This window comes from Alligator sinensis, unplaced genomic scaffold, assembly GCF_000455745.1.
Source record: "Alligator sinensis unplaced genomic scaffold, ASM45574v1 scaffold32_2, whole genome shotgun sequence".
Taxonomy (NCBI): Eukaryota; Metazoa; Chordata; order Crocodylia; family Alligatoridae; genus Alligator; species Alligator sinensis.
The window spans coordinates 869,498-882,989 of record NW_005842670.1 but is presented as its reverse complement, the minus strand read 5'-3'; the positions used below and the strand labels follow the sequence as shown (position 1 = coordinate 882,989).

The window sequence follows — 13,492 nt, the reverse complement described above, 5'->3', positions numbered from 1 at the left end:
TACACTAGTCCTGCCAGAGAGAGTGTTGTGGTTCTCTAAAAGAGTTTGCTCTTCCCTGTCATTAATTATAATGGATTTGTTTTTATAAAATGACACTAAAGATATCTTACAAAAGAAATTCATTGAAGTGTTATTTGAAAATGTCTTTATTGATTTAATATCAACATTCTACCTCTAATGAATGTTGTATAAAATCATCATAAAAACAAAAGAATACAAAGAATTAGAAAAGTTTAGAACTAGTCTCTTTTTACATGTGAAAAAACATACATAATTCAGTTCAGAAAATTGCCTTGTAAACTATAGGACGTAGGACACTTGCATAAATATTTAGAATTAAGTGATAATGATGCATGTGCATTTTCTCTGTTGAGTAACTAAAGGTATCTTTGTAATCTTTCTTTCTCAGTCTCATGTTAATTTCAACTTTAGTACCCCACTATTAAGACACACATGCAAGCTATCAGTACCCATCAAACAGAATAAATCAGTGCCTATTCATCATACTTAATTGAAATGCACATGTATTTGTTTATGAAATTCATTTGAGAAACTTCAAAGAGAAATGTTAATTAGACACAGAGGGCCTGAATCCACTCTCATTTCCACCAGTGTAAAGTAAAGGCAACTCCACAGAAGTCAGTAGATTTACAGTGATGTGAGTAAGGGAACAAGACCCAGAGCACAGGATAACAAAAAAATAACTTTTACAGCGTTGAACAGAAGTTTCCACAGATATACTCACTGGATCTGGAAGGGGTAGTTGGGACTTACAGGGCACTTTGTTAACAGAACCAGCCTTTGGTCCCAAGAAGAAGAATCTCAGCGTTTGTTTAAAAAAAAAAAAAAGTTTCAAGTCCTTTGCTTCACAGAGAGCATTGTAAAGATGAGCCAATGCACAGTGCAAACCAGTTGGGAGGGCTGAAAAGAACTAGCAGCTGGGCTCTTCTGCAATCAGTGTCCTAATGCAGTAAAGCAAAGCATGTGCTTAATTCTCAATTACTTCAATATAGCCACCTGTTTAATGTGAAATGCATGCCTAAGTGCTATGCTGAGTTGGACCACAGGAGCTAGTTGCACCCTTGTGAGGTTGACATGTAGATGAGCATGCGCTCACGCATACATACTTTTATATACAATTACTCAGTTAAGTTTGGCTCTTCTATCTCTAAAAATTTGATCTTTCCTCAGGATTCTTTGGCTGTCCCTATACACAGCAGCATAACCATGGGACACCTTGATTCTGGAGAAAATTGTTGAGAAGGCTTGCTTCAAAATAATAAGACTTGCTATATTTTTGCATATCTTCACAGCTACAAGATCAGGCAGAGTCTGAGATCAATGTATGAAAAATTTATGGGGACCACTTGAAACTGGAGGATTTAGCACCACTGAATTCAAAATGAAAGCAGCATTGGAACACTAAACTGCATGTGGCAGAAAAAGGCAGAAAGAGTAGTTGCATGTAAATGTTAAATCAGAGCGTATACTAATTCCTTTCCTTGTTGGCAAAAAAAAAAAATAACATATCAAATCTTTGTTGCTGGATTTTATGCAAAGTTTAACAGCACTGACCATCTACTACTGCACTGCCACACAACAAAATGGCTTTCTATCATAAAACATTGACCACTCAACAGCATTTGATGTCAAAGATTCCTCAGCAGTCTAATTTTGCTATGACTGTCCAGCTGGGCAATTTTCCCTGCACTGGGAGATTCTGACTGGCTGAAGAAAAAATCAGTTATTTCTACTGGAATATATTACTGTTAGAGGATCTCTTTATCCTTTCTTTCTTCTTTCATCCTTTCTTCTCCATGTCTTCTCTCTGAGACATGCCATTAGATATTCTTTTAATCATGTGACAGCACCATGCTGGTTTCATAATGTTTCATCTGCTCATATTTAAGACTTCCTGCACCTCAGCTAAAGTGATTATAGAAGGGTAGGACCCCCTGCTAGATTGGGCAAGCTGATGATGGGAGCAATAGCAACATGAAAACTGTCAATATTAGTCTGACTCAGGTCGCTGCAATCCACATTTTACTCTTTAATATTTAACTTTGTGACAGAAAGTGGCAAGGAGGGCATTCCCCATTTCCTTAAAATTGCTGCTGCATGAAATCTGGTGATAAGCACTGCATTCCCCTCTTCCTCCATTACTGCCTTGCAAGTCTGGTAGCCCCCATTCCTCCATCTCTTTTGCTTTGTAGTTCAGATCTAGCAACCTTTCTCTTGTGACATTCCAAAAGAACACCCATATATTTCCCTCTGTACTTTTGCTATCTGCCAGCATGTCAGTGGGAATGCAATTCCCATATATAGAACAATAGGCAGTGTCACAGCCTTAAACGCTGCCACTTTTCCAGCAAAGGATAGTGTCCTTCCAGACCATAACCAAAATATTTGCCATAGCCTTGCCATCACTTTTTCCCCATGCTGTATTACCTTTTCCTTCAGCGTCCATTGGGATCCCAAGCACTCTGATTTCTCTCTCTCTTATATGAAGGCCCAAATTCCCCAAGTCCCTCCAGATCCCCACTCTCCTTATGATGCTTTTCCATCTATTTAGTTTAGCCCCTGTTGCTTCTTCATACTCTGATGTATGCTTTAGTACCCTTTCCATCAAAAGTCTTTCTCCAACTATTACATTTCAGAAGTGCCTGGGGGTCTTTAAGAGGAGGTTAGATGAACACCTCGCTGGGGTTGTTTGACCCCAGTACTTTTTCCTGCCATGGCAGGGGGTCGGACTTGATGATCTGCTCAGGTCCCTTCCGATCCTACCAGCTATGAAACTATAGGTGCAGCTCCCAGCTGTAACTCAGAACTTTTTCTGCAAAATGTCTCTTACAGTGTTACCCCAAACCAAACAGAAGTTTACTGTTGGTTTCAGGGAGGAGGGGAATCTAGCTGTGGGCTGGGAGCCTGCACCCAGGTTCCCATAGCAATGGCCAGGGCTCTTGGCCAGGGCTTGCTGTTTTCAGAATGGGAGGGGCAAACGCAGCGGAGGGAGCTCCCCAGCCAGTGCTGAAGAGTGGGGTGGGTGAATTGGAATGCCCCCCACCTTTGAGGGGGCTCACATACACCTATCCCACCCTCTGGGGGGAGCTGGAAAAAACTACAGACTGAACTCACTCCACTCCCTTTCCCACCTCTCATTCTGAAAACAGCTCAAGGCTGGGAGCTGCGCAGATGCAAGTTACAGAAGATGCTATATTTTGAAACATCTTTATCTGATACTTTATGCAATGAGAGGTCAGATTTTCACCTGATAGGCCATTTTCTAAGCTGTCTGCAGCTGTGCACTTGTTTGGTCATGTCTATAAGCTGCTTTCTGTGGTCAGATTGGGCAAATATTGACAATTTTGTCTGAGCTCTTATAGTCCATATTAAGGAGTGTAATTGGTCTCCAGTTTTTCAGAAGTTCCTTCTCCCCTTTCTTGAAGAGTAAGATTACAATGCCTCTTGTAAAATATTTCACTCTGTTCTGTTTCCTCTATTTTCTCAAAAACTTCCACTATATCCCTCCCTGCCTGTGCCCAAAACTCCTCATAAAATTCTATAGGCAGTCCAACTGCTCCTGGTGATTTCCCTCTTTTAAAGGTTTTTAAACACTCCTCCACCTCCTTTAAACTTACCTTTTCTTCCATCTCCTTTGCTTCTTCCGCCTCTACTTTCTCTTCAGTCTCTTCCAAAGAATCCTCCATCTTCTTCCTGTCTGCTTTCTTCTTCTGGTAAAGCTCTTCATAAAATCTTCTCATCACCTCCCAACACCTCCTCTGGCTTTTCCACCTGTGCACCCCCTTCTTCCCACACTGCTTTAAGCTCTCCTTTTGCCGCCTTCACTCTGGCCAAAAAGTATCAGGACCACTCTTTGTTCTCTCCCACCCAGGGGCTTGTCCTAAGAACATTTTCTCTCTCATCTTCCTTTTAAACCAAGTTTCTAACTCTTGCCTTGTTTCTTGTAGCTCTTCTCATCCCTATCTTCCTTCTGCTGCTTCCTTTAGCAGCTCTAGCATCTTTCTTTGCAACTCTCCTAGCTGTTTCATTCTTTTCCCTGTGCATCTTCGGGCTTCCTTCCTGAAGAATTCTCCTGTTCTCTTCTTCACCATCATCCACCATTCTCTGGTACTCACAAAATATTTCTTCAGCGTTCGCCACCCCACATACTGTCTTGTGCATGCTTGACATATCTCTTCATCTACATCTACAACCGCATATTTAACTTCCACAGTCCCTTCACTCTCATGGCACTTTTACCAAGACTCATTTTTACTTTCAGCATCCAGTGTTCACTAAAAGCAACATGTATGGTTTCTTTCTTCCTTATGCCTATTTCTTTTGATGCAAACACAAAGTCAGTTCTTGATTGTTTCTTTCCACTGAGGTCTGTTCTAGTGAAAACTTTCTACCCTGTCTACACATCTCTTAGCAATTCCTCTTTTATTATATTTATTGACAGTCTGGATGAGCTGTCTAAAGCTCCATTTCCTCCTTCCCTTCTTCTACAACTGAAATCTCCTGCTATTGTGCACAGTCTCCCTCCGACCACGTAAAACACTTCCTAAGCAGCACATTCCTTCCCTCACTCTCCTGAGGTGTATATACATTAAAAATGTCTAATTCTCTTCCCCCAACTGATAATATCATTCATTACAATCTGCCACTGATGACTTCTTCTACCTTCTTTGTTCTCAGCTCTGAGTTCTTGAATAATATTGCTATCCCTGCTGCTTTGTTCTCATTTGTCCCCGACCACCAAGTTAATTCTTAACTCCACCTTTCTCAAGGTTTTGGGTAGACCTTTTCTCAAAACATTTATAATCCCTCTCCCCTGGTATACGACATCCTTGTAGGCAGATTGTCTGCACTTACTTACTTCAATCTGTTCCCATCTTTCCTTGTTAAGATGTTCTTGACATTAAATGAAACTATTGTCAATGCCATTTATGCATGTTTTAAAATAAGTGTGCCTGTCCCTTGAAGGTTCCTCCACGCTTGCTTTGAACTGAGTGCACCTGTCTCTTTAAGGTTCTTCTATGTCACTGCTCAGGATGGTCATCTCCTACCCCTCTCTCACTTGCATTCCTATAGCCCTTGCAAGCTGCTGGATTGCTTTCACATTTAGGAAGGTTTGCATATTCCTGCCTCCCCTCTTCTGCCCACCTTCTGGGGTTCATGTACATGCCATGATTTTTGCCTTTTCATGTGCTGCAACTGTATGTCTGTTTGCATGAGTGGGATTTCCCAACACTTTAAAAGTCTTTCTTTTGCATTCAAAGTCTTTCTTGTGCATTCAGCTAAAACTCCTCTGACATAGTTTAGTTTGGCTCACTGGGAATTAAAGCATTGTGTCCATTGATTCATTGCGTGCAAACACAAAGGCACTCAAAGACATGTAATGAGCCTCTTTGTTCACCAGATGGCGCTGCAACTTTTTTGTAGTTCACCCCTTCGAATTGCTTTTGCTTTCAAATTGCTTTTTTTTCTTGTGTGGTTTGCAGTTCCCTGCTTCCAGAGCTGCGTGGCAGAGCATGGGCACCGGGTGGGTGGGGAGCCCTGGGCAGGGTGGGGCAGTGCTGGACCATCCTGCTCTCTGTGGTGCTGGCCAAGGACCCAGCTTAATTTATTTGAAAACCTAGTGCAGGTAAACGCAAATGTGATGCTCCAAGACTTAATTCTTTTGAAAACCTAGTGCGTGAAAACTCAGATGTAACGCTCCAAAATAAACAAGATTAACTTTTATAAACCTGTTTACTTTAATGAGGATTAAAACCTGTGGTGTGTATAGATGTCCCTGGTCTCCATTCCAGATGAAAGCCCAGAGGTGTTAGCAGCAGGAAACTACTCTCTGGTTCTTCCTCTAACTCGCCTCCCTCGTTATCAGGTTTCTTTTTCCTGGTCTTCAACCCCTGCATTTCCTTTCTTTTCCTGGCCTGTCTCTCTGGTTCTTTCTCTTGCTCCATCTCCACTTCTGTTATGTGTAGGGCATGTTCTTTCTTCCCCTCCTCCACCTCCATGTCTGAGCTGTTTGCTGTTGCTACTTTCTCTTCCATTCTATCACCTATCTCCTCCTGCACTGTCAATCACAGAAATGTAGCTCCCCTCCTTCTCTGTTCTACCCTCCCATGGGGTCTCTTCCACCATTCCTACCTCAGTGTCCAACCCCTACTCTCCTCTGCTCTCCTCCTCTCTCTTACAAACAATGCATTTTAGGGACTCCTGGCACTCTGCTGCTCCATGCCCCATCCCTTCACATCTGTAGCACACTATGAAGGGGTAGTGTGCAGACAGGTGTTCCACCTTTCCACATTTCCTGCATTGTTTTTGTTGCCCGTGGTACATTATAAAACCCTGATATGTCCTAATCTGCATCACTGATGGGAGGTGCAACACCCCACCTGGGCTCCACTCATCTGCTTGTAACAGTACTCATGCCTTCCAAGACCCCATCCAGATACCATAATTGTCCCTTACTTTCTCTACCAACATGATGCTTCAGATGTATTTTTCCATCCATCTTTCTATGTCTTTTCCTCTAGCATATATTCAAACTATAATCACTCTTTCTCTTGACTTTTCGCCTGCTATGAACTTTATCTCTCTTAATTCCTCCCTCCCACATTTCTCTGCATATTTCTTCCAAAAGTTCTCATACGTTTCTCCATCCCAGTAAGTCAATTCCCAACTCTTTCAATTGAAGAAAGCAATCAGGCTGGTGAGATGTTGCACCTGTACCTCCAAAATCTCAAACAGTACCTTTTCCAGGAAATCATATCTGTTCGTTGTCAATGCCATCTGCCTCCAGTCACCAGTTAGAATTGACTTTATCCACAGCCTCCACTCCTCTCTAGCTTCTTTCAGTGTCTCTTCCATGTTTTCCTACTGTGCCACTCCTGGTGGACCAGCCTGCTATCATGCTCCCACTGTCCTCTGCTTCTCTCCTGCTGTTCCTGTTCTGTCTCCTTATGTACTTTGCTCCTGTCTTCTTTCTGGTATCATTGCTCTCATCCTTGCTGCCTCAAACGTTGCTCCTGCTGTCACCTTCTTTCATCCTTTCTTCTCCACCTTCCCTCTCTCTCTCTCTCTCTCTCTCTCTCTCTCTCCAGATCTTCATTGCTGCTCTCTAACTCTTTTTTCCATCTAATGCTTATTTGCCACCACTGCTGTTGTTTTGAGCTTTGGGTGTCCCTCCTCCACTCTTACATCCCAAACCTCTGTTTATCTCTCTGTAGAAAGTGCCATCCTACCCGACTTTCTACCATATTCTTTCTGGTACCAGATTACAAGGTAGGGAGAACATGTGATCACTGGGTGCATGTGGACAAAAAGACATGCTCTCAGATATTCTACTAGGGACTTAGTGTGTGTATGTACCTTTAATTAATCAAGGGAAGAAGGATTAAAATCAATGTCACATTACAGTGTTCCTCCATACTAAACCAAGAGGGAAAGAAACCATGGTACATACTGTGTTTATGTCATTTTTATTCCTTTTTTTGGTTATGTTAGGAAGCAGCATGGGGAGAGTGAACTATTAGCACTGCTTGTTTGTTTTCTTTGAAAAATAGTCCTTAAACTATTATGGTTAAATAATTAATTCTGAACATGCATTACATTGCATTCCCTTTTTGAAACAAAGCTGAAGGCATGCCAAAGAAAAAAGCAGTAGCAAACACTTGGCAGCTTTTCTCCCCAGCTCTGTGCATAGAATTGTACAATATGCAGCCCAGATCAAACAACTGGAGCCAAAATGTGTCCATCTTTCATTCTGTACTAACTACAGTAGGAAATTATATTAATTCTACTTGATCCAATTCATCAGTGCCAATAATGCATCATGCTGTACTATTTATAAAAATGTTATGCTGTGCTTTTGTTAAAACATGTAACTGCCCTTTCTTTGGATTCATGCTTTTTCCTCTGTGGCTAGCTGAGGTTAATACCGTACCAAGAATTAGCAGTTAGACATTTCCTGTATTTTGTTTTCACTGTATAAATTCAAACATGGTGCTATCCAGAAGCTAATCTTTGATCACTAGTCCTTGCTGAAGTTTTATTTTGATTGGTTGGTATGGTCTTGGATAATTCATGATCAAAACAATTGTCAGGTTCTTGCTAATGATTAAACATCTGAATGTAACTCCTCTGAAAGCAGAGGTGTCTGTAGGTGCAGCAGGAAGTCATTATGCCCGTAACATACCCAGACCATACTCTCCTGCAGTCTCTACAACTATACCATAAGATCTACATAATGGCTATCCAATTTGTCTCCTTCTTAGTGTCTTCTCTTGCTTACCTGATTGCTCCCTTACATAATGCTGATTTGGGTGTGCCTTTTCCTTTGCTCCCTTCCTTAGCTGTCTTATTTGGCCCCTACCTTTTTTGGAGTTCTCCATCACTGATGGGTTTCCCTCCTCCCTCATACTGAGGCAAATTCAAGTACCACATGGTACTGATAACAGATAAATTGGACAAATGGGGCTTTCCATTAAATCCATCTAGCCTGCCTTGTGTTTTCATTGCAATCAAGTTTGTATGCAGTGTAACAGTGGTGTTGTACCTTTCGTGGTCCAGAAATTATGTGAGACAAGGATTTCTTAGGGACCAACTATTTGGTCTAGTAAAAAATATGGCCATAAAACATCCTTGTCTCTCGCATATTAACTACAGAAAATATGTAAGTAATAATCAGACAAAGACAGCCATAGAAGAACTGCCAGCAGTACCTAGACCAGCATAACCACCAAAGATCAGAATAACTGACTTTAATTAAATCAAGACATTTATCCCTCTTCTATAATCATTTAATAATTAGGGTTACCTAATCTAACGTGAGCTCCATCCTATAGTTCTTACATGGCCAAACTAAACTGCTCTCTAAAAATAACAGGAGTCTTTGGGCGCCTCTAGAGCTAATTAAAGTCAAGGCATTTTTCCGTTGGGTTCCATAGGGTTTAGATGATGTCTTTTTGGCAACTGGATTGAACTTTCCTGAACATTCCCTTTTCCTTTTGCACTTTCCAACAGTTTAAACAACATGTATCATTCTAGCTTCATTTTTATTTGTAATTAAGAATATTTTAATGTAAAAACTTGATCTTCTTTGGCATGTTCTGTGTTGAAAATACTGTCTTAAATTCTGTCTCACCAAGGGTCTCTTCCTCTTCACTGATTTTCCTTGGTCTTAAGGCTGAGATGAAGGTGTATTGCAAAGCTGACCCATTAATGTTTGTTTTCAGGGACTTGCACAAGGTAAAATAGGATTGTACTACGTACCAATTAGGCATCTAAAAAATTTAATGGAATTTCAACAATTTTCTTCATTTTATGTAAAATGAAAGCCCGTTTTGGGAAAGGTGATTTTTATTAAATTTGAAGGATCTGTATCTCTTTATATAGTCTTTATGTCTTTATCTTTTTGTGCATTGTAGAGTACACTGGATGCCTAGATAAGCGAGATCTAGCTATATACAGCCTCATCTGTCTGTGTCAGTATTTGCATGATTACCCATCACACAAATAACTAAACACCTTTCACATGTAGCATGAACCCTAATTTGGGGTCAAACTATGAAATTTCCAATTTATGAGCCCAATTCCGAATGAGTCCTGAGGGCCAATGGATGCCTCACATCATTGGAGTCAGTCAGAAGGATGGTGCTCTTCATCACCTCCTTGATTTGTATCGCCAGATCCAAAACTGATAGAACAGGATTCTGGAGGATTTTTCTCACAGTTCAGAAATGTTTTGCTAGAAATATTTTGAGGAGAAAGTGGTCCAAGCAAAATAAGCTTGATCAAGTGTTCTTTAGAGAACATGGAAGTCCTTAGTATCCAAAACAGGTCTTCCAACTATTCCCCCATCACCACATACAAGTGAAGGTTTAGAGCCATGTTTAACATGCTTTCCACTATAACACATTATTCTTAATCTCAAGTCTTACACAACATACCTGTAGATAAATCTCATAATTAGCAATTTAAAAAAATTCTGTTTGCTGTAGCTCTATGGATGACATGGACATCCTGCATGGCAGCTGACAATAAACTCTGTAGCATGCCCTTAATGCAGAAAATTCTATAACAGCCAAAGTTTTAGTTGGTCATATCCTGTGCACTTCAAAATGTGTGAAGTGTCCTCTTTTCCATATTTCAATAATGATATTTTAATGTATTCTGCTTTGATACTTTTATTTTGCTTACCTTAAACATCTTGTTTAAATATGAAGCAGTAAAAGCTTTCGTTTTAAATCCATATTACATCAAGATGGAAAGTGGTTTTACTCTGATGCTTTATTTCACACTTAACACACAAAGTGTTTTCCATCATGTGGACTTGCAGATAACTATGCTAACAAAGGAACTAGTTTGCTTTACAGTTCTAAAGCTTTATCCTCGTAATTGTTGTCTATAATGGCTACAAATAACACCAAAAATTGCTTACATAATTTTCAGGGACCAAGAGGTCTTGATGGTCCTCCAGGAGAGCCAGGGACACAAGGTATTAAGGTAATTATTCACTTGCTTTATTCAGTGCTCCAGAGGCTGCTTGTGTATCATAGGGTGTCAACTGACAGTAAAACAAAGCACAAGGAGACACCATGGGACACTTATGAGTTTCCTATGATTCCAGTGAGGCACCCTAAATTTTTGGCTTCTTTCAGATGTTTTTTGTTTCCGTAGTACATGGACATCATTGTCTGAATTCTGTTCTTATCTATTTTGGAGATAACCTATACATTACTCCGTCATCTAAAATGGAGTTACTCCACATTTTTGAGAGCATAAGTGACAATAGCAGAATTTTGGGGAGAGCTTTTTTTTCCTGCATGTATAATTTTTTTCTGTGCATTTGGCTGCAAATTTATATTGAAATGAAAATTTATATTGAACTAACTTGTTCTTATTTGTTTTTATCAGGGAGAAAGAGGTGATCCAGGGAAAAAGGGCATTCATGGACTTATTGTAAGTATCAGAGCTGTTCTTTGTATAAGGTTTTAATCCACAGCACTGATTGTTGCTTGACATTGATTTGTAATTTATCTGAAATCTGTATTCTCTTTCAATCATTTTATTTAACTAGGGCAAGGCTGGAAACCCTGGAGAACAAGGAGATCAGGGAGTACCAGTAAGTAGTGAAATCCTATAACCTCTAAAAAAACCAAAACAAAAACCCCAAACAAATCAAAACCTTGCCTCGGAAGGCAATTATTGAATTAATATCAGCTGTTTACCTCTGACCATTACAGTTTGTGTTTAGGATCCATAAAGCCTTTCATCTGTGGATCCTGAGGGGTTATTAAAAACACCAATTTTTGAAGCAATGAAATTCCTCTGGATCCTTGCACCCACTATTTAAGAATTTGTGACAATCAGAGTGACTTGCTCAAGGTCAAACAAAGAATCAGGGGCATGTATGGGCAGGAAGGTGAACTACCATGTTCACTTGAATCCAAAACAAGTCCCCCTCCACCATTTAATGAAGGGGGAAGGGCCCCTCATCTTGGATTGAAGTACAAGACAGTAGAAGGGGGCAAGGGCTGATGGCTGCTGTAGTTCCAACTCCAGCCCCAACCTGGGGTCAGGGTTGGGGTCAGAGCTGCAGCCACTGCCTATCCCCTCTCCCACTCCCTGATGGCCTCTGCCCTGCCCCCTGTCACCTCTGTTTGCCTTCCAGCTCCAATTCTGGCAGAGCTGCAGCCCTGTACGAGCCCAGAGCATGAAGCACATGGTTGCTCTGGCCCAGCTAGGCCTGGTACCAGAGGCAGCAGTAGCAGCAGCTTTGGCTCAGGCTCTGGCTCCAAGACCCAGCCAGAAGAGCCACTGCTGCAAAAGCTGCTGCACGGGGGCAGGCATGGAGGGGACAATGGGAAGGAGGGACAGGTGGCAGGGAAGGGACGGACAGGTGCTGGCGTGTGTAGGCATGGGGAGGCAGGTGGGGGAAAGTGGTGTGGAGGACAAGGTAGCAAGGGACAAGGTGTGGGGGAATAAGGGACAGTGTCCCCCCACTGCCTGTCCTCCCACTGTCTCCCCCACCACTTGTCCCCTACTGCCTCCCCCACTGCCTTCCCCCCTGCCTGTGCTTTCCCCACTGTGGCAGGTGGGGGAACAAATTTAAGATGTCCCTCCAATAATTAGATTTTACACATGGAAAACTATAAAAATGTACAGGTTACCTTTGCTTTATGTGGGTTCTGTATGTGTGCATTTGCTCTTATGCAATGAACCTTTTTATACCAAAAATTAATTATATGCGAGGTAAATTCACTCTTATGCGATCAGTGTGGTGGAAACCTGCAGTTAGCTGCTTTGTGCAGTGCATTATGGGAGTGACGTGCACCGAAATATAGTCTCCTGTGTGTATCTGTGCTCCTCACTCATCTGCAACACGTGTTTCTGTAGTTGCCATCCCCATTACACCTTCTAAGCATCCCGCTAGCTTATCTTCTACCCACCTCCCTGGTCCATCAATGACCACCCTCTCTTCACACCCTCTCTTCACACCACCTAAACATTCACCACCACCCTGTGCTTGTGTGTTCTGTCTGCTGTTGGTGAGTACCAAAATTGTCTTATAAAAGTGGTAGAAATGGGTCTCGGGGTCAGTACAGTCGAGATCTTGGAATGTATCCCTATTTGTTACATTGCAAAGTGGGTTCTCTTTATGCGAATTCGAGTCATGTGCCATTTTCCAGGAACGCATGTACAGCATAAAATGAAGGAAACCTGTATATATTTTCCATGTACAGAATCCATTTAGTGGGAGTTCATCTTAAATTCAGAGTTATCTTGGATTTAGGTAAATATGGTAATTGACAAGAAGAACAGCAGAAACCAAAGGACTGAAGCACTTATATTAGCAGTACAGAGTTCTGAGACCAACAGTATTGGTTGTTTTTCAAAATGAGCCACTTGACAGCTTTTCCTATTTCCCTAGAATTTATGAGTTTCTAGTACCTTGTCAGTTATTCCACAGAAGAACATGGATATCACCTTTACTCCATTCAGAGGCAGATCCAGGAAGTGTGGGAGCAGTGGCTGACACTGCAGGGGTAATTGTACTCCCTGCGTCCAGCCCCCCACTCACTGGGGCAGGCAGACCATGCTGCAGGAGCAGTACCCAGGGACTTCTTTTAAGTTCCTCAATCAAGAAACATACTCAGCGACACATCCCCTCCCCTCCCTTCCTCCCACTTCCCTGCCCACCACTGCCACTGTCCCACCTGGCCCCAGCTGACCCAGGGACAAGGTGGAATAAGGTTCTAGGACCACTCATGTCCCACTCCAGCCTGGTTGCACATGGAGCTAGGCTCTGCCAGAGACAGCAGTGGCAGCAGAGATGGGTTATCTTACCCTGCACCTACTCCTGGGCTGGTATGGAACACCTGTGGGGACTGGGCAGGGAGAATGAACCTACCCTCTGCTGCTGCTGTCCCCAGCTGAGTCTGGCTCCATGCGGAGCTCTGCCAGAGCAGGCAAGAGCAGTTCT

General features: G+C 42.0%; 1 protein-coding gene across 1 annotated transcript in view; it reads left to right on the top strand.

Moving 5' to 3' along the window:
• Positions 1–1,448: 1,448 nt before the first annotated feature.
• Positions 1,449–13,492, top strand: part of COL24A1 (collagen type XXIV alpha 1 chain) — an 88,351-nt gene continuing 76,307 nt past the window's right edge. Inside the window, exons 1-4 of the mRNA XM_014524810.2 lie at positions 1,449–1,465; positions 10,459–10,512; positions 10,924–10,968; positions 11,087–11,131. The gene's annotated coding sequence lies outside the window, so the exon portion shown is untranslated. The remainder of the gene's footprint in view (positions 1,466–10,458; positions 10,513–10,923; positions 10,969–11,086; positions 11,132–13,492) is intronic.